The sequence below is a fragment of the Haliotis asinina genome, chromosome 2 (genome assembly GCF_037392515.1).
Source record: "Haliotis asinina isolate JCU_RB_2024 chromosome 2, JCU_Hal_asi_v2, whole genome shotgun sequence".
NCBI lineage: Eukaryota > Metazoa > Mollusca > Gastropoda > Lepetellida > Haliotidae > Haliotis > Haliotis asinina.
This window is the reverse complement of record NC_090281.1, coordinates 92274987-92296446: the sequence shown is the minus strand read 5'-3', so window position 1 is coordinate 92296446 and position 21460 is coordinate 92274987. Positions and strand designations below refer to the sequence as shown.

At 39.6% G+C, this 21460-nt stretch overlaps 1 pseudogene; it reads right to left on the bottom strand.

The window, feature by feature from the left end:
• Nucleotides 1–7271: 7271 nt before the first annotated feature.
• Nucleotides 7272–20904, bottom strand: LOC137272109 (uncharacterized; annotated as a pseudogene).
• Between the last annotated feature and the right edge of the window lie 556 nt (nt 20905–21460).

Below are 21460 nucleotides of genomic sequence, written 5' to 3'. Positions count from 1 at the left end.
GTCGCCTTTTATGGCAAGCATGGGTTGCTGAAGGCCTATTCTACCCCGGGACCTTCACGGGTCAGAATATCACAGAGGTGAATATAAAACTAGTAACTATACCTAAAACAATTTATCTATAGAGGGCAATACAATATAAACATGGGCTAACAACTGAAGGTAGATTACCATACTAAGGACCATGGGGACTTACATTACCTTTGCTACCTGCATGGACCCTAGCTGGATTTACATCATCCCCCTCAGTCGTCAGCAGTTTGGGAAATCTAGCCATGCAAATAAAAAGACACTTATGCTACGATCAAAAACGTGGAAAGCTTGAATTTACTTTGAATGTTTGTGTACTTACGTACCCTCTCAGGGGGACAATAGTTTCAAAGTACTTCATCCCCCTTTGAGGATACAGCCACTAACAAGCATAGTTACGAATCCAAACTACCAATAATTAAAATACATCTATTTACAGAACACATTATTCAAATTTCAACCATAAAATCAATTTCTTAAAAAAACCCAAAAACAATACTTAAATGAGAATTAACGTTTGTAAAAAGATCCTTAACAGTTTTGACATTGCAACATTTATCCCTTGTGATGGAGAAATCAACACAGTCAAGCAGTATATGCTTCACCTTGAGGTGGGCTAGCCCTTAGCGTTACCCAGCACCCACAAGGAGGAGGTGCCTCGCCACGGGTGCCATGCAGCGCTGGGGGGAAAAGTGGTTTCAACAGCGGTGCTGTGCTGCGCTTGTCCAGAACGCATGCGCAGTGAATAGGTTCGCGGAGCTTGAAACTGTATTCCTGTCTGGAGTATGAGGTCGTGAGCAGTAGTCTAATCTTGGTTGTGTACTTAAACAAGTAAATAACCTACTCATTACATAAAAACACTTGATGTGGTAAGCAGCCTCTGTCACAGGGAAAGTTGAGCGTCTGGTTTACAGACACCTATATGTCTGCCAGCATGTCTGCTAAAGACAATATGCAATGCACATCTTCACTCATTGACCACAACTGGGCTTTACACCATAAACAAAATCCATTGATTTATGACTCGTGCATCCAAGTCTGTCTCTGCCATATCATGTAATTAGGCAGGTGTGATACTTGTACACTTGACATGTCAGTGGGTTGCGTCCATTTTCTCTGATGCTTTGTACTTGGACGAATGAACATTTCCAGCTACGCAGTAGTTCACCATCTCTACTGAGATAATTTTTGATTGGATCGAACGCAGATTCAGAGACCATGTATTTGAAAAAAACCAACGTCTCTATATGAGTCATTCTCAAAAGTTATTTGTAGTTATTTGTATTTGCAGCTATTTGTAGTACAAAAGACAGCACAATTCAAATACAAAATAGTCAATCTATATTTTCATAAATTTCAAGCTACATTGTTAAGGTTCACAATATCAATAATATTTGAGGCTGAATTATTGTTATGAAGACTACTTAAACTAATCAGGTCAAAAGTAATGTCCTTCCTGTAACATCAGTAATATTTATATTTTTCTTAAAAAGTGATACTTAAAGATGTTTAATTGTAAATTCTACCTTACCTGTTATTTTGTTACACACACTTAAAACTTCAGTTCTATGATTGTATGTTTATGAAATAAACCTATTCTACGCTGTGTCAGATGGAAAGTGACATCTTTCAGTACTTTACAATAATCTTGGTATCCCCTGAACTGTCTCATAAAAAAATTGTTGCACTGATGGTGGCTTGAAGAGAATATTTTGATATTTCTGATCGATTTGTGACAAGGTTTTACTCTTTAGATCATTTTTTTCTAGTCCTGCTTTACCAAAGACAGAATCCTTATGCAAAAGACACTATATGTTGTTTGAAAGAAAATATGTGAAATAAATTTGAAAACTATTTAATTGCGGCAAAAATCTTTGATCTATCTGTAATGAAAGAAAGGGGTTTTTACCTGTTACCCTCAGAAAAATAGTGTCACATGTTATATCCATATCTACAAAAAGGTGACTAATAATGACACAGAGAAGACAATTCAATCGTATATTTGAATTTGGACAAGAATACATCAAAGACATTGATGATAAGCAAGGTTCATATCAGTCTGTTTCCAAAAGTATTGTTCTTTTCATACTTGAAGAGCATAATATATAGTCTATAGTCTATCCTTGCCGACCCTAAAGGCATGTCAGCGTTACTGGAAAGATATTTCAGAACACGCTGATGGAAGACAATGAAGAATTAAATTCTGATGTAGAACAAAACGATAGACATTGTACTATGAATAAACAGCAATTAAAGAGGCATTAACTCTCTTGAAAATTGTTTCTTTTAAGAAGTTGACAGTAATTGTCATGAATTTTTCAAACTGTTAAACAGGCAACTAACAAAAGAATCCACGTTTGGACCATCTGCCTCAAATTGTTAAAACCGAGGCTTGCTTCTACCAAATAAATCAACAAAGTTAACCTCTGTATTTGTCATACCCAGTCAGTTCTGAAGAAGATACAGAAATGAATGTTTCACTGATTTTTAGTTGTAGATTATCCCCCGTTAACATTATTTATGAAACTGCAACCAAAAAACGCTTTGGTGGTTTTGCAGACTGTTTAGTACGCTGTCTTGTTTAGTATCGTCAGTCACACACTGTCTTTCAAATAACAGTCTGTAGAATGGATGTAAGCATTCAAAGTGTCACGAACAGGCCGATCTGTTAATCATACGATAATTTCATCTCATATACTAATGCACATCCGAATCAATCAGGAAAGAAAAAACAAAAATGAAAGATCATTAACGTTAAACTGTCTTTTCAGTAACAACATAAGTCCTTTAAGTAACAGCTATTGTTGAAAGACATGAAACATACAAATTGTAAATGAAAATATCAGTTGTTACTTCAAATAGAATGGTCCTAATATGAGCGCATAGCAAATCTAGATGAACAAAGGCCTACCAGATAAATTGAGTATTTTCAAATTTGTAATGAATTGTCTTTGCAGAAAATGTAAAACTAGTACTCAGGTCTAAAACAGTTCAACTACGGAGGACAATACAATATAAAAATGGGCTATAGATTGCCAACAACTGAAGGTAGATCACCATAGTAGGGACCATGGGGACTTACATTATTCTGGCTACCTACATGGACCCTAGCTGCATTTACACCATCCCTTCAGCCATTGGCTTTTATGCGGAGACTTATCCATACATTAAAATGACATAAATGCTACGATTAAAAACCTGGAAAACTTAAATTGGCATCAAGTGTTGCGGGGCTTATGTACCCTCTCAGGAGGCCAATAATTTCACAGTACTTTAACCCCCTTTTATGGTACAGCCACTAACAAATTGAGTTACTTATTCAAACTTCCAATCATAGAATAAGTATCTATTTACAAATCAGTTAACAGATCTAATTCTTTTTAATATACAATAAATAAACGAGAACTAGTATTGTTAAAAAGGTCCCACATAGTTCTTGATTTGAAATAGTTGTCCCTTGTGATGGAATACTCAACACAGTCAAGTAAGATATGCTTGACTGTGATTCTTTCATCACAAGGGATGCAGAACGGAGGATCCTCACCTTTTAGTAGATATTCGTGCGTGTATCTTGTGTGGCCAATGCGACATGGTCGCATGATGACCTCTTCAAATCTGGACTGACATCCCAAATAGGTATGACCAATATACGGTTTTATCGCATGTAATGTATTAATACCTACTTGGGTGTCCCACTTCTTCTGCATCAGATCATGGATGTAAGATCTAATTGTAGGTTTATAATCTGAGTATGGTATAAGAAGTGGTGTCACAGATTTGTTGAGTGCTGCCTTGGCAGCAAGATCAGCAACAAAAGACGATGTCGTATTGGCATGTAGCAAGATTCTTATATAATTCAATAATGTCAATTAAAAGTGGATGTTAATAAGAAATATTTTCAATAGCCTGAAGACAAAAAAAGGAAGTCTGAATAGATTATGTACTGTTTATGCTTGGGGTGTTTTTGAATATATTTAAGAGCTGTTAATATTGCATTTGCTTTAGCTGTAAAAATAGAGCTGTTGTCTGGTAATCTAGAAGATATTGTTTTGGACCCAGTGACGGTGACAGAAGCCACTGCGCCACCGTCCTTGGATCCATCTGTAAATAAGGACTTGTACCTGCTATATTTACTTTTTAATTGATTATAGTGAGTGAGTGAGTGAGTTTAGTTTTACATCGCACTCAGCAATATTCCAGCTATATGGCGACGGTCTGTAAATAATCGAGTCTGGACCAGACAATCCAGTGATCAACAGCATGAGCATCGATCTGCGCAATGGGGAACCGATGACATGTGTCAACCAAGTCAGCTAGTCTGACCACCCGATCCCGTTAGTCGCCTCTAACGACAAGCATGGTCACCTTTTATGGCAAGCATGGGTTGCTGAAGGCCTATTCTACCCCGGGACCTTCACGGGTCTAATTGATTATATTCCTGCTTATATGGTAAATCATTAGTTTCTGATTTTTTAAGCATAGTTAATGTTAGGTCAACTTTTGGCCTGACCAACTGAAGGTGGGGAGAAGAAAGAAGAAGGGAAGGAGCTATATTTCCCAGCTTTTTTATACCGGTAGCATATAAAAAAGGTTTAATTCTTATACCAAGAGGCGGATCAAGAGAAGATTTCTTAATGTATAAATCCTCATATAGAGGATTGAAAACACAGTTATATGCAGGATTAGATTTGTTAGAGTGTAGTTTTGTAATGTATTGTAAAGATAATTTAATATGGCGTTGTGTAAGAGATGGTTCATCTGCCTCGACACAAAGACTGTCATCAGAAGTTCTAAATGATCCAAGACAAAGTCTTAGACCTTGGTGGTGTACCGAATCTAATAGTTTTAGGTTCCTTTTGCATGCTCCACCATATACAGTGGAGCCGTAATCAAGTTTTGATCGGATGAGGGATCTGTATAGTTGGAGAAGGGTCTTCTGATCCCCTCCCCAGTTGCTATTTGAAACTTTTAATAAATCCATTGACTTCATGCATTTAGTCTTTAACTGTTTTATGTGCGGTAGGAAGCTCAGGTGTTGATCAAAGACAACGCCAAGAAACTTGGCCTCTTTGGCAACTTTGATAGGAGATCCATCCAATACTAGATCTGGATCCTTATGTGGTTTATATTTCCTGCAAAAATGAATGCAGTTGGTCTTGGCTTTTGAGAATTTGAAACCATTTTCAAGACACCATTTATGAATCTTATTCAAACATAACTGCAATTGCTTTTCAATAGTATGCATGTTTTTACCGCGACAAGAAATGTCAAAATCATCCACAAAGAGTGATCCATCGTTTGAATCATTTAAGACTTTTGATAAACTATTGATTTTAATGCTAAACAAGGTAACAGACAAAATACTTCCTTGTGGGACACCCTGATCCTGATTGTAATGGTCAGACAGGGTAGAGCCGACTCTTACTTGAAATTGTCTGTCTTCTAAAACCTGAGATATAAATTAGGGTAAACGGCAACTCAAACCGAAGTTATGGAGATCTTTTAGAATGCCATACTTCCATGTCGTATCATATGCCTTTTCAAGGTCGATGAAATTTATACAACATGCTGTTTATTCAAAATGGAATTTTTAATAAAAGATTCCAAACGTACCAAATGATCGATGGTACTTCGGTTTTCGCGAAAACCACACTGAATGTTAGTGATGAGGTTGCTGTTTTCCAGGTACCAAACCAAACGAATATTAATCATGCGTTCCAGAGTCTTGCAAACACAGCTAGTAAGTGATATTGGTCGGTAGTAAGAAGGATCAATATGATCCCGGCCAGGTTTGGGGATAGGAATGACAATAGCATTTCTCCATGATGATGGGAAATGGCCAGATGACCATATATCGTCAAAGATAGTCAATAATGTTTCTAAAGATGATTCAGGTAAATGTTTAAGTAGCTGATAATGTATATTATCGGGCCCGAAGCGGTGTCATGAGCTTGCCTAAGGGCAGTATGGAGCTCATGAATGGGAAAAAATCATTATAATCCTCCCCATTATTTGAATTAAAATTCATTTTCTTTTTTTCTTCTTGGTCTTTAAATTTCTTAAATGCCGGCAAATAGTTAGATGAGGAGGAATGTTTAGCAAACGTTTCACCAATTTTATTGGCAATAACAGAAGTTTCAGCTAGAAGATTATCACCCTCCTTTAGATGGAGGACACTACACTTGGATCCTTTACCTTTACTTTTCTTCACCATATTCCAAACCTTAGAAATTGGTGTTCGTGAGTTGATTTTAGAAACATAATTTTGCCATGACTGTCGTTAATGTTGCTTAAATGTGCGACGAGCCTTGGCATTTGAAATTTTAAACCGGTTCAAATTATGGACAGTTGGATGTCGACGGAAAAACTTTTCTGCCTTCTTTCTCGCCTTTCTAGCTTGTTTGCAGTCACTGTTAAACCATTGTTTACGAATGCGTGGGGCTGTAGAATATTTGGGAATACATTCGTCAGCAATACTATTAAGTTCATCAGAAAATGTTTGAATTGGATCGGTAACACTAAGAAAGAAATTAGGTTGCAATCTTTGAGTGCATATTGCATGAAATAAAGACCAGTCGGCTTTTGTAAAGTTCCATCTTGAGGAAGGTGGAGCATCACTTGGATGTACAGTTGATGGAACAGTGGGGAAATGATCGCTTCCACAAAGGACTTCATGAACCGACCATTTAAATTTCATTTAATAAGTGCGAGTCTGTAAGCGAAAGATCTATTGAAGAATAACTCCCAGTTTCAGGATGGAGGTAAGTAGGAGAATTATCATTGAATATACATAAATCATTATTCGAGATGAAATCCTCAAGGACTTTTCCTTTCTTGTCTATAACTGTACCACCCCAAAGTGGATTGTGGCCGTTCAGGTCACCGGTGATAACACAAGGTTTAGATAGTTGATCATATAACTCTTGCAGATCTGATTGCTGAACAGAGGATGATGGTGGAATGTAAAGAGAACATAAAGTGAAGACAACATGTCAACGGCTTGAAGAGGGGTATTAAGTTGGACAATGGCTATGGATTAAACCCTGCCGTACAATAATACAATAATTGAAGATCCTCCAGTAGCCTTACGACCTGAAGGGGAGAAAAAATGGTATGGTGTATACCGTCGTAAGTCAAATGTATCAGTTGACTTGAGATACGTCTCACATCTTGAACTCAAAGTTGTAAATCACTCAAATTATCCCTCATTCCTCTACAGTTCCACTGGATTATATTTTGAGCATTCATTTAGGGTGTGATATTGGAGAACGCTCCCGGCGTTTCTTCGTGGAGAGTGGCTCTTGGAGCGGGTGCTCAGTTGGGATGACTTGCATGTCATCAAAAAGATCGAACCTGCTTAAAATTGGCACAGGGTTTTTGTCCTTCTGCAACACGTTCACTTCTGTTTGGCTTTTTTGAATAATCAACGTTAGCATTTTTCTTTTTAACAAGTGGTGCAGATGTCTGAGTTTTTGTGATGATGAGTGAGCAATTCAGTTCGACAATCAACGGAACGAGCAGAGGGTCTCAGCGCTTCAGCATATGTTGACTTACCCCTTAGTGGAGTGTTGCTAGATGGTGTAACTGAAGCAGCTAACTTCCTTGCTTCTGAAAAACTGACATTCCTTTCTGTTTTTATGCGTTGGGTGGCCATTTCTAATTTGTAAACCATGCACTCCTTAGAGGAAGATATGTGTGAACCCGAACAATTCACACATTTGGGTTCTGACTCACATGTACCATTACCATGATCTTTGTCACCACAGGCAGCATGATTTTTACACGAGTTTTGAACATGGCCGAATTTGTGGCAGTAAAAACATCTGAGAGGATTAGGAATATAGGTCAACTTTCATGGAGAAGCATCCGACTTTGAGAGTTTGGGGTAACTTTGGAACATCAAAAGTAAGCAGATAAGTGTTTGAAGGCGAATAGACTCCATCTTTCTTGAATGTGACCACGCTTTGCCTCAACCACACCTTGCATTCTTAATTGACTTACAATGTCATCCGTGGAGAGATCAGCTAGACTTCTATCTCTGTCTCGGATAATATCTTTACTGAAGTTGAGAGACTTGTGCGGACAACATTTTACAGGAATGTTTGCAAATGATTGTGTTTCCATGAGATTTGCTGCCTGTTCTCTCTTGACACATTCTATCAAAAGTGATCCGGATCTAATTTTGGTTACATTCTTAACAGTGCCAGCAATGCCTTGAATTGCTTTTTCTAATAGAAAAGGAGAACATGAAGTTAACTTTTTCTCACTCGACTCGGCAACAATGAATCCAGGCCAGTTTTCACGTTCTGAATAACATAGTCTGGTAATTGCATCTTCCTCATCGTCAGTATCATCAGCATGATAACGTTTTTGTTTTTTGGGTTTTGTGAAGCCATGATTATATAGTTTGTGGTTCACTCTCCTGGCTCCCCTCCCACCATGGAGTGTCAAGAATGACAATGCCATATGCCTGTGGGCCTCCAACAGGCGGCACCAAGGATACCAAGAGAGTATACTCCAGCAGTAACTTTGAATAAAATGAACTACCTGATTGGCCCATGAGCCATCGCCTTCTCGGCAAATAAAGACTCTTGGGAAATGTATAATAACAATTATTCCAAAACAAAATCTCTATGATTAACAAATCGGACCAAGACCTAAAGTTTACAAGTAATTCAGAAATAGAATTTGTGCAAATAGAAAATCATATGCACAGGGCTTGGCATGACCAGCCGATTGGTTAAACCGGGCCCATTCAACCTCCCGTTTAGGCGAAGTCAGGGCCAAAGTGGTGTATTGAGCAAAAGGAACACGGTTGCAAGCCCCTATTGCCCTCAACCACCAGGACCCTTTCCTACGCCGACACAGGGCCGCAACCCACGGCAAACGGGTTGGTGGACCAAAGTCGGCGAGCTCTTGGCATTACCCAGCACCCACCACGAGGAGGTGGCTAGCCACGGGTGCCTCATGATAGGAAGTTCCACATTCACAGCGTGAGAGATCATTAATTATTTCATACGTTTATGGACCTGTTACAGAAAAGATATTTTTCTTGTGTACAAGAGAAAAAGATTGTTTTTACTTTAAAATTCAGCTTGAAAATCATAAACATCTACCAGGAATGGGAAAAGATCTATTCGTTTCAACTATTTCAGAAACAATATCTTCTTAAACAAAATTTAGTGCACAGCAGACACCTAATGATAGGTTTTTGCCCCCGGGTACATGAAAAAATGCATATCCCGTGTTACAAAGAGGAATAAATATATTATCTAGCCTCATGTAAGAATGTCGAGTTTTGATTCAGCTAGATAAATGCGTTATTACATCGTGTCTAGGGAAATACGGAGTTTTATCAGTCCCGACTAAGATTGTAACCTTACGATGTGATAACTTATAAAGTATTTGGACCATTTGTTTGTAATAAAAAATTCCCAAGCTAGGCTAGATATTAGTTGTTTCAAAGGCATTTGGAAGTTGGAGGAATCAAACTAAATATGCTTTATGGTTCAACGTTTTTATTATACAAGGTCACCATGAATAGACGTCACCTTCCGTAGCGACACCAACCTGAAAACGCTACAATCAGCTAATGGACGCGGACCAACAACACCTAAATGCAACAATCCAGCAGGATGCATCTACCAGATCCAATGCAGTTGTAAAGAGACATATATTGGTGAAACTGGTCGACCACTGGCTGTCAGGATAAAAGAACACAAAACATCAGTTCAAAATTTGGATCAGAAGTCTGCTGTATGTGAACACATCATGCACAACCCCAATCACAAGATTGTTTGGGACAACAGCAGGACATTAGTTAAGGACGCCAATGACTTCAAAAAACGGAAGCTCCTAGAGCCATTGCAATCAAGCGGAACAAGCCCTCAATCAACTGAGACGGAGGTGTTTACTTACCCAATGCATGTAACCACCTTATCCTCAGTGACTAATCTTTATCCAAACATCTTTACCTGTAACTCGTTAACCTAATCAACACAAGCCTGCACGCTAACCAGTTGAAGCCTGTACATAAGTTGAAGCCTGTACATCAATCAATCGAAGCCTGTATATCAGTTAATAGAAACCTGTATATCTTGTTACCCATTGTTATCGGTCTACTGTTATGTGTATATATACTACAAGCCTTTAGTTTTACCCTCACTTCACCTGTAGAAGAGACTAGGATCTGTCTCGAAACGTTGTGAGCTTGTATAATAAAGAAGTTGAACCTTAAAGCATTTTTAGTTAAGACTAGATATTGCTAATGAAGGGAATATCAGATTTTAGCATGTTGATAAAATTTGACGTTTATATTGAAGTTTTAATCCTGATACCTGAAAAGGCTGTGTGTTTTCAGAATGACTCATATACATTCTTTATAGATAACAACTTCTTCTAGTGTACACGTATATGATTTTGTCTGACAACGGCATATGAATCCATATTGAAACGAAAGTACAGTAAAAGAAGTTGTTATCCATACAGAATCTTACTTTCGTGTGACTCGCAATACTTCTAAAATGCCCGTCAAACAGATCATCTTTCTGTACACAGAATGAGCCCTCAGCGTAACAGCAAATGAACCAGGCAATTGGAAGCCGTCGTTACACTTGAGTGCACACCTACCCGCTATGACTGGGTTGGGTCTCTCGAGGGCTTCGTTTCGAGGGAAGTAAGCCCAAGTACAAAATATTGCACTTGCGATTGTACGTTTATAAATTTGTTTATTTGTTGTTGTTTTAATTTATGTTTGAGTTTTGGTTGCATGTGACCTTTAATGAAGTTAGAAATGAACAAATACACTTAAGCACAATTCAGTGTTAAAGTATTTAAAAGACCTGTTAATATTGTACCTGAATAAAATTCATCTGAACTACTTGACCATTATATCCAAATATCAATATGCTTGACAAACACACACGCGCACACACACAACACAGTCAAACCCACATATAGAAATACCTATACAGAGGCATACTCTTACCAATGCATATGTTCACAAATCCATAACTGCAATCATGGAAACGTTTTGATTATCAATTTCGATTGATAATTTCTTGTTCCAAATCAGTACAAACTTGCCAGGATTTTTATAAACTTAGCATTCTTGTTATTTTACCTTTGTCTAACAATTCTTACAATCGCCAGCGGCCGAAGGGATGGTGTAAATCCAACTAGGGTCCATGTAGGTAGCAAAGGTACTGTAAGTCCCCATGGCCCCTAGTATGATCATGTACCTACTGTTGTTGGCACTTTATAGCCTGTTTTATATTGTATTGTCCAAATCGTGCTAATTAGTTTTAACTTTCTACTCTAGTTATAGTTATAATTGTGATATTCTAGCTGTTTTACTGTCCTTTGTCGACATTTTTTGTACGATACATATATTCCATTTCAATGTCAAATATATGTTCTCATCACGATATTGGTGTAATATTGCCGATGTGACGTTAAATATTAACTGACTCACCTACAGCCACATGCATACACACGCACACATACATTACTGATACATAATATATTGAATAAGTAAAATATACTAAATATAGATATATAAAGTGTTCCTATACATATCGACAAACTCGGGGTGGAGGTGTCGCGATCAAAAGACACATGGTTAACACAGCCGGGCTTGAGGCGATGTAGGTGTACATAAAGTGTAAACACTGTTCTTACCTGATTGGATCCGTCTGTCGAGCAGGGAAGAGCGCGGGATACTAGGATCTGATAGAGCAGGGACACTATAAACACAGGGAGAGGAAACACCTCGACAATCCCCTGAACGTAGACCTAATCTCGTCACGTGATCAGTGTAGTCAATATAGCGGCAGCTTGTTATTGACGATTGAGCCCGGTTTATTTTCAACAGCTGATTAACTTCGCTGAGTGTTGTGACACCTAAAAACATACATGTAGGAGATAGGTTAAGTATCTTGTTACATCAGTTTAAGACAAATAATTGTTATTGTTGTCAGTAGTAGGACAGTAGATTTCTAGTAAAGTTTCAAGCCGGTATGTTACAGCTCACTGGCTTCCATTCTCGATAAAAACCATCTCTCACACATTCGTTTAATTTTTAGAAGGGAAACATAACTTTAGTTGTAAGGTATTTGCAAGGATAATATCCTTGACCTTATAGTAACCTTTTTAGGGTTATATGTGGCCTAGGATAATTATAATACCTAGAATTGTTGTCGGGGAATTAGCTTGGGACCGCACACCTTCAAAATATCCAAGAGAAGCATCAATTAGTGGCCAGTCTTTATTCGGTGCATTTCATGAGTGAAGTACCCCGTGTAAAGGCCGTTATATATACCACCGATGCTCTCAGAGTTCGTGATATGGACGCACGTTCAACTGGGTAATCCTTAAACAATATTTACAAATGTTACTAATCTACAATGCTGCCTATCTGAATTTTGAGATTACCAGCGTAGCTTCAAAGACTTGAGAATGCAAAAATAACTAAAATTATCTAACAGTTTTCTCGGCGAGTGTGTTATCATAGCGTAATCTTTACCTTTTCTCTCTGGACATGTATTCTTAACGATTAGTACATGACGCTTATCAAGTAACTTAGTAATTAAGACGAGCGCATATCTCACTGACGGATTAATATACTTGGAACGGACCATGCCTGTAATCTTAAAGCTTAACACACAATGCTAATGATCTTATAACCTGGAAAATGAAGATCACCAATAACAGATACAGCGTTCAGTATTCTCGTTTTTGAGTAAAAATATACAAACTGGGTTGTTTAGTTCTATTCTATAAACTCAGAAATATGTATGTACGACCGAGGAAAATATGGCGTATTTTAGAACTATGATATACCCCTGGGCGTCGTGGAGCTTTCGTCCTCAAAAGCTTTTATGTTGAAAACAGTATACATCATACAAAAATAAGATTATGTGAAATAAAGACATGAATGCAAGACATCAAATCACATCAAACATCAGATATCTAAATGACTACACAATACAATAGATACACAATGTAATGTATTGCTCAGATGCAATGCCCACACAATATTGCCTACGACATGTCATGTCTGTCTGACCAAGGACCTGATAGAAACTGTTGTGGACTTGAAGAATGCATGCACTGAAAGACTGTGATAAAATCTTACGAAGATGACGACGATTAAAGAAGGATATTCTTATGTTGTTGGGGATGACAATGGAAGTTGTAGTCAGGTTGTTTATAATGGTGAATTCTGGCAAATCAACAGATAGAGTAGGGAAGAAATAACCTGAGATACGAAGGTTGTCAATGGTGTAAGGTGGCTGAATGTTCCAATAAGAAGGGCAAAGAGTCAAAGACATGACTAGGACGGTAACACAATCTGGACCTGTAGTGAGTTCTAGCCAGAGACCATTCTGGGAAGCGGATCCTCGGCGACAGAGAAGGAGCAAGACAGAAGCAATGGCTACAGTGAGCAATCCTAAAAGAATAGACCTGTGATAGTCAGCTAGGTCCCGTAGCACAAGGTCAGATGCACCTTCACTAGGAGTAGTTGAAACAATATAACTGAGATCTGGAGGCATCACAGCTTTGACAGGGGCAGCCCGGGTGACCAACATAAGGGCAGCAGTACGTGAACGAATTTTAAAGAACATCCACAGAGCCCAAATAAATGTTATACCAGAGACTGTACTAGCACTAGTAGCAATGAGGAAATTTGTATTCAGCCATGTGGTTTTAACGGGAATTTTTCCATCAAGAAGGGGTTCAGCTATTGTTTGAAAAATAGTTTCATCTCTCTTGGCACTCTCTGCAACATGCTTCAGACTAAGATGTGCCTTATGGTCGTTTGCCAAAATATCGGACATCTCATGTGAATATATACTAAACTTTGGAATAAAAAAATTAAGGGCTTTCTGAAACGTTGTATCTCCGGCAATTGTTGAGAGTGCAGACGAATCAAAGAAGTGTTGAAGTGAAGCTAGATTGACAGGGAAAAGTTTAGAGATGTCCCTAGAGGAATTGTTACAAGATGAGAAGGCTGTTGGATAGGAGAATGCTTCAGTAACAAGAGCAGTAACAAGGGAGTTCCAGAACACAAAATGAACAACCAGTAACCATTCGATGACTGCCATTACAAGCAAGCCTTAGAAAAGGAATCCTGTATATGAGAACATGAGAGTCATCTATCATTAACATCTGGTGAGGCTGGGGTTTGGTAACGTAACGAAAATTACAGAGAGCTTTTACAGAAGATTTGGTATTTTGAAACAAGGCAAGAGCACATGAAGGCATAGTTGTAGAATGGACTGCAATACGAAAGGGACACTGAAGCAAGAGCCTATGATAGAACTGGGGACTTTGATGGTCTTGTGAAATTGCAACAATATATGGAATATCTAAAAGTTGTGTAGCATGAGAGGAAGTATCATGGATGGGTAAGGGTAGAGATATTACTTTGTATAGTTGATATGGCTGGATCATAGCGGACAATGGAAATTTTACTGAAATGTAAACATTGGACTTTGAACGGGTAAAGATGAATTTAGCATTAGCATAATAATAGTTGGGAGTCGTTTGCAGAATCTTGAAGGCTGGGTACTTTTGGGAGAGAAGATTTGAAATGTGGTGTACAGTCTGTTGTAGGATCTTAGGAGGAATGAGGAGTTGTGACAATTTATGCTTGGCTAAATCATGGATACCTAACTTTAGTTCCTCGAGTTTATGTTCTACAACATATGCTTGTTGAATCTGGTCAATTAAAAGTGATGTCATTGTTACAAGGGATGACTGAATGGACTGAACATTTTTCTCAAGGGCAAGGGCAGTAAATTGAATAGCGTCGTGGTTTGCTTTAACGCCTTTCACAGCATTTTTGAAGCAAATATCAACGACTTTCGTGAATGATGACAGAGTGTTGTTTGAGGGTGTTTGCAAGACTAATGTCATTTTTTTGTGAGGGCATTAATGTGTTGAGCAAGTATGTTGACATCATTTGTAGTTGCTGTTCCAAATAATGGCTTAGACAAAGAACCAGCAAAACTTAAAATTGCTCTTTTGGAGCAAGAAGAGGTAGAGCGATTGGTTTCAGGGATGAGTTTCATGATTTGTTGACGAGTTGCATTAAGTTGAGTAACACATTTGGTTTTGACAACATTTAAATGCATTTGAAACTGACTGAGGAGTGGACAAATGTCACTCATTGTGGGAATACTTGGAACTGCTGGAAAGCTTGATTTCGTAGGTGTGGAAAACACCCAAAACTCTGTGGCAAAGTGAACTTTGGAGGTTGGCTGGTAGATGATGGCATAATTAAGTCGTTGAACTGGTCTTGAACACATGATACGATGAGCAAAAACAGTCAGTAGCCAAAGTAACATCAGACTCCATGGAGACCCTTAGAGAAACGAAAGCAATGGAACCAATAAAACACGATGACCTGGAGATGCGAAATGTCCAGCAGTAACATATGCAAATCCTAGCACTTATGAAACACAGAAACTACGTAACTTTTCAAAGGTTGGTCAAACATTATTTAAGGAACCAAACGAAATATCTTTAAGAGACTGAGGAGTGTGAGGCGCCTCTTGAACTACTTGAAAAACCTAGGTTTGCGTTTGCGTGCACGTCCAGAATGTGTCTTGTGCTTGTGGAAGTGTTTGAGAAGATGAGAACTGAGGTTTGAAGCAGGCTCCCACGTGGTTTTGGAATATCCAGTCCATTTGATCTGGTAGTGTTTCCTACCCCTAATGATTTTGCAGCGAAGGATCGCATCAACAGGGAATGTTTGACTTTTAAGGATGTCAACATCATGTGGCTGAGAAGTAGAAGGAGTGGGTGGAGAATTAAGGATGTCATTTGATTGTGAGGATTCTGGAGTTGTGTCATCTTCAGAGTCATCTGTTTGCTGAGGAGCTGAGGATGGACATGTAGTCTTTTGCTCATCATTTGGAACTTTGGTATTGTGCTGATCTTCGGTTCGATCAGTGTAAGCTTTCAGCCTGTTAGCGTGAATTAGGGACTGGTGAACTTTGGCTGTGTGTGAATGCTGTAGCTTGAATGTGTGATTTGGACCCAAATCAATGATAGTGAAAGGACCTGCCCATTTGCTTGACAATTTGGAAGAGAGGCCTTTTGGAACTGTAGGGTCAGTTAACAGGACCTTGTCACCAACGGAGAAGGAAGGGACCTTAGCCTTCAAATCTGTATGTTCTTTATTGATTTTCTGACTAATCCGCATGTTGTCTTTGGCTAAGGATTTGGCAATTTTGAGATTTTCCAAGATTGTGTTAAGATGTTTCTCAGCAGTTTTCCCTACTGTGGGCTTTGGAAGTAGCCTCAAATGTATTGAAAGATGCATTTCCCGACCAAACATGAGATAGTGAGGCGTATAGCCAGTGGAATGGCATGGAGTTGAATGCATAGACATCATGATACAGGGGATGAGATCTGCCCAATTGGATTGATCACGATCAACATAAGCTCTGAGGGCTTGCTCAATAGTGCTGTTCCTTCGCTCACACACACCATTAGTCTGAGGGTGATAACTGAAGGTATAGTGATGTTTGATTTCTAGGAGCTCACAGAGAGCATTGACCAGTTTGGATGTGAAATGCCGTCCTCTGTCAGAGAGAAGGGTACGGGGTGCCTTAAAGCGAGTGATCACTTCATTGAAAAGAATTGTAGCAACCTCAGTAGCCTCCTGTGTATGCATAGGAAAACCTTCTGTCCAACACATTAAAGAATCAACAACCAACAGAACATACTTGTAGCCCGCCTTGGTTTCAGGAAGGGGACCTAAAATGTCAATATGAAGGCGAGAGAAGGTGTCTTCAATTGGCATTGGAACCATTGGAGCTGGCTTGGCATTGATCTTACGTTTACATCGCTGACAGACATCACAGGATTTTATGCAGTTGTCAATATCTTGATACATGCTGGGCCAGTAATATTTGGTTAAGAGGGTTTGCCATGTTGAGTCCCTACCAAAATGACAACCACCCACTTTTGAGTCATGATAGGCATACAGAAGATCTTTGCGGAGAGAGAGAGGCACAACCAGTTGAGTCACGACAGAGGGGCGATTGTTTTTGGAACCTTGAAACTTGGACTGATGAAAATGGTAAAGGACACCATCACAGATATCAAATTCTTGAGCACGACCTCTAAGACCTTTGACCTGAGATTCACTCTAGGATTAAGTCTATAATGGGCTGAAGATCCGGGGAATTGTATTGTTTTACATCCAGTTGCTCTACATCTAACTCAGATGAAACTGCAGAAACGAACGGACCAGCAATTTGTGGTTCATTGACATACACAAAATCAACAGCTAGGGAGACAGAATCGTCAACAAGTGAAGCAGAATGAGCTATGATGTTTGTGACAGAGGTGGATTGTGCAGAGGAGGCTGAAAGCCTTTGCTGGCACTCATTAGTAGTGTGCTTTGGCTGTTTGTAAGTTGGTAGTCTGGTGCACTTTGGGCTTAGCGATACAGGACGAGGGGTCTGTAATTGCTGCAACATTGGTATTAACATGAGAGGGCAGGGGAGGGGATGATAACTGGAGGAGTTTGAGGTTCAGGATACTGAGTACGAGAAATGGCATCAGTATTTGCATTTGACTTTCCTGACCGGTGTATAACTTCAAAATCATAGCCTTGTAGCACAAGTGACCATCTACCGAGACGTCCAGAATCTACTTTGAATTTTTGGAGCCATGTGAAAGCTTTGTGATCTGTGTACACCTGAAATTTCTTTGATGCCAAATATACTCTAAAGTGTTGAATTCCTTCTACAACTGCTAAGCATTCGAAATGTGTGACACCCCATTTTCTTTCTGGATGTAAAGATCTGCCACCATAACATATCACATGTTCACGTCCCACTGAGTCCTTTTGACCTAGGATGTACCCAATGGAGGTACTTGATGCATCAGTGGTGAGAATGAAAGGATGAGAGGAATCTGGATAAGCAAGAACTGGAGATGATGTAAGTTTTTGCTTAAGTGTAGTGAAGGCCAGTTCAGCTTTGTCTGACCAAATGAAGGGTGTATCTTTTTTGAGGAGATCATAAAGTGGTGAGGCAATTCCTGAGAAGTTTTGGACAAATTTCCTGTAGTAACTGGCTAAACCTAAAAAGTGTCTAACGTCATGAACATTCTTTGGTTGGGGAATTTTATTGACCGCCTCAATTTTAGATTGATCTACTTTTATTCCATCCTTGTCAAAAATGTGACCTAAATACTGAACTTCTTTGGCAGCAAACTTACACTTACTAGCTTTTAAAGTAAGTCCAGAATGTTTGATCTTTTGGAACACACATTCCAAATGGGTCAAATATTCAGAGAAAGTTTTGGAAAATACAATCACATCATCCACATAGATCAAAATGTATTTCCAATTCATTTCTTTTAATGCTGCTGATATTGTGCTTTGGAATGCCATTGGAGCATTTTTAAGGCCGAAAGGGAGACGATTCCACTCAAATATGCCATCAGGAGTGATGAATGCCGATTTGTGTTTTGTGTCGGGATGGAGGGGAATCTGCCAGAAGCCACTAGCACAATCCAGAACATTAAAGAATTTTGCTTGAGTTTCACCAACCGTATCTATGACATCTTCAAAACGAATGAGAGGGAAGAAAATGGGCTTGGTGACAGAATTCAAACGTCTGTAGTCGACCGCAAGGCGATAGCTGTTGTCACGTTTGCGTACCATGACCACGGGACAATGCCCTTTAGAAGAACTTGGGGAGATAATGTTGGCTTCCAACATTTCATCTATTTGATTTGAACATTCTTTCCTGATTTCAGCACTTTGACGATAGAAGGGAAGTCTTACTGGTCTGGCATCACCTGTTTCTATTTTGTGCTGATGCAAATGAGTTGTACCTACTTCAGACCAGTTTTGGGCAAAGGCAGATCTTTGAGAATTTAAAAAGGATAAGAGAATTTGTTTCTGTTCTGCGGAAAGATCGGATTCACTTAAATCAAAGGATATATCAGCTGTTGGTGGTGAATTTTGGTTGGGGGTGGATGAGTTGAGACATGAGGGGGTCCAAAGTTTTTGTGAGTTACTGGAGTGTGGGGTTGAGAAGGTCTGTGACTGGAAGGACCTATCTGTGAATTAAGTGATGGTGATGAGATGACTGTAGAGTGATATGGTGAAAAAGCATTGAACTGATGTGACATGTTGGACAGACTACCTGAGTGGTGACTGAGTGAGCCACCTGAGTTGAGAGTGCGCCCTGAGGGTATGTGAGATGAATGACTGGAGTATGTATTGACCTGTGCAGGCATGTTGCATGTGGAGAACCTAGTGTCAGTGTCAGGTGTGTCTGACAGAACTGATACAGAGGAACTACCAATCACTGACGTGGTTGCAAGGACTCTTTTAGTGTTTAAGTGGACATCTATATCTGTTGGGTTCAGAACTCTCATGTACACACCCTTTTTGGAGTTCCCTACAAGATACCTAGCACCTTGAAGTTTTGTTTTAGACAGTTCAGGAGCAGGTTCAAGTAAAAGGACAGCATCTCTTTTGTTCCTAGAGATGAGAACAGGAACATCTACCTGGTGCTGGGCTGGAATAACCACGTGATGCTTACTCCTAGCAAAACCCGCATTTGATTCAACCAAAGCCACAGTTATTAGACCTTCATGAATGTAAAGACATTTAGTAGATAGACAGACAGCAGCTTCCAAAAAGTCCATGCCAAGGATGAGAGAGTGGTGAATAGAGGAGAGAACGAGTCCCTATTGTGTAGGTGTCTTATTCTGTGAATAATAAGCACTGAGGCAAACGCTAACATGGTGTAATAACTTATTGCAATAAGTACATACTGTGTTGAAGTGTGGGCATGCATAACGACTTGAGCAATACATACCACAGCCATGGCATTTCTGGTGGAGGTGAGGTGGTACCGGAAGTCGTGGTCTGAGGGGCCTGGTACTGTTGGTGTTGAACTGCAGGTCGATGCACTTGTGTGGGCATGTTCAATGGATGAGCAGGCATCGGTGGTGGTGGCTGATTGGGAGGTGGCAGTTGCTGAGGCTGTTGCTGTGGAGACTGTCGTCGTGTCTGCACCAGAGGTCTCTTGCTGTAGAAGTCTTGTCCAGTAGCTGATGCGACCACGGTATCCTGTAGAGGTGGGGGCGTTGCCTTGGTTATCAAGGTAGCAACCAAGTTGGTGAGCTGGTCCACCTTTATTGCAATATTGACATTAACAGGGTTAGCTGACAAGGACTTTTCAGCCAATGTTGCTTGATGTCGTACTTCCTGTAAGGTGGTAGGTTCTTTATTGTAAACAACCTGTCGTATTTCACAACGAAAACCATTTACTGCTATTGCCACGACAACGGAAGCAGGGAGGTTGAGGTGTGTCGTGGCAGCTTGAACCCTGGTAACATAGCTACGGACAGTCTCGTCAGCACCCTGGGTGATCTGCAGCACACTCACATCAAACGCAGCTTGAGGGGAAAAGCGTTGGTCAAATGACGCCTTTATGCGAGTAGGTTGTTCCTATCTCCATCAGGTAGCTCACGATACCACAATTTTGCCTCTCCTTCAAGATAAAATGGTAAGAGTTGGCATTTCCGTTCATCATTGAAGAAGTAAAAGTTTGAAAAGTTTAGAAAGTCCTGCCACCAACTCTGGCCATTTGCTGTTCCGGAGAACTCCTCGAGTTTCACATGTGGCATAGTGGCCATAATTGGGTTACCAGATGAAGTTGTTACCGCCAACGTAGGTGTCGTCGAAGATGCTGCAGTCGTGGAGATGACAGCAGGAGACACAAGGATGGGTGATGGCTGTGACACCGAAACGGGACTGAGCAGACTGGTCAGCAAGGACCTTGGCTCTAGGCCTCTCAGCTTCTGTCTATAATTATTGGGTGTTGCATCGGTCATCTGGGATTTCCTCCACCATTTATAATATCCTTGACCTTATAGTAACATTTTAGGGTTTATATGTGGCCTAGGATAATTATAATACCTAGAATTGTTGTCGGGGAATTAGTTTGGGACCGCACACCTTCAAAATAACCAAGAGAAGTTTCAATTAGTGGCCAGTCTCTATTCGGTGCATTTCATGAGTCATCACATAATAAAACATTAGCAAAACGCGTACAAATAATACATATGAAAGCCATGTGAAATTACAATTACACAAACCTTACTGACAAAATACCTTACAATAAACAACTGCAAGGATTACACGGAGGTGAAACCAGCGCAGCTGACAAATAAGCATAGAGACTGATGAGGTAACGTTTTAGTAAGATAAGTAACACATGTGTTATCAATAACTAAAATAATCTTCTGTTTGTGGAGGTAAATGACAGGGAACACAACTTAAAGGGCGCAATATAAATACACAAATAATACCAGTGTGCTAGTTGAATCATATGAGCACATTTTTACATCTAGACTATCGTGTGTGGGATACAAAAGATCATATGTCGAA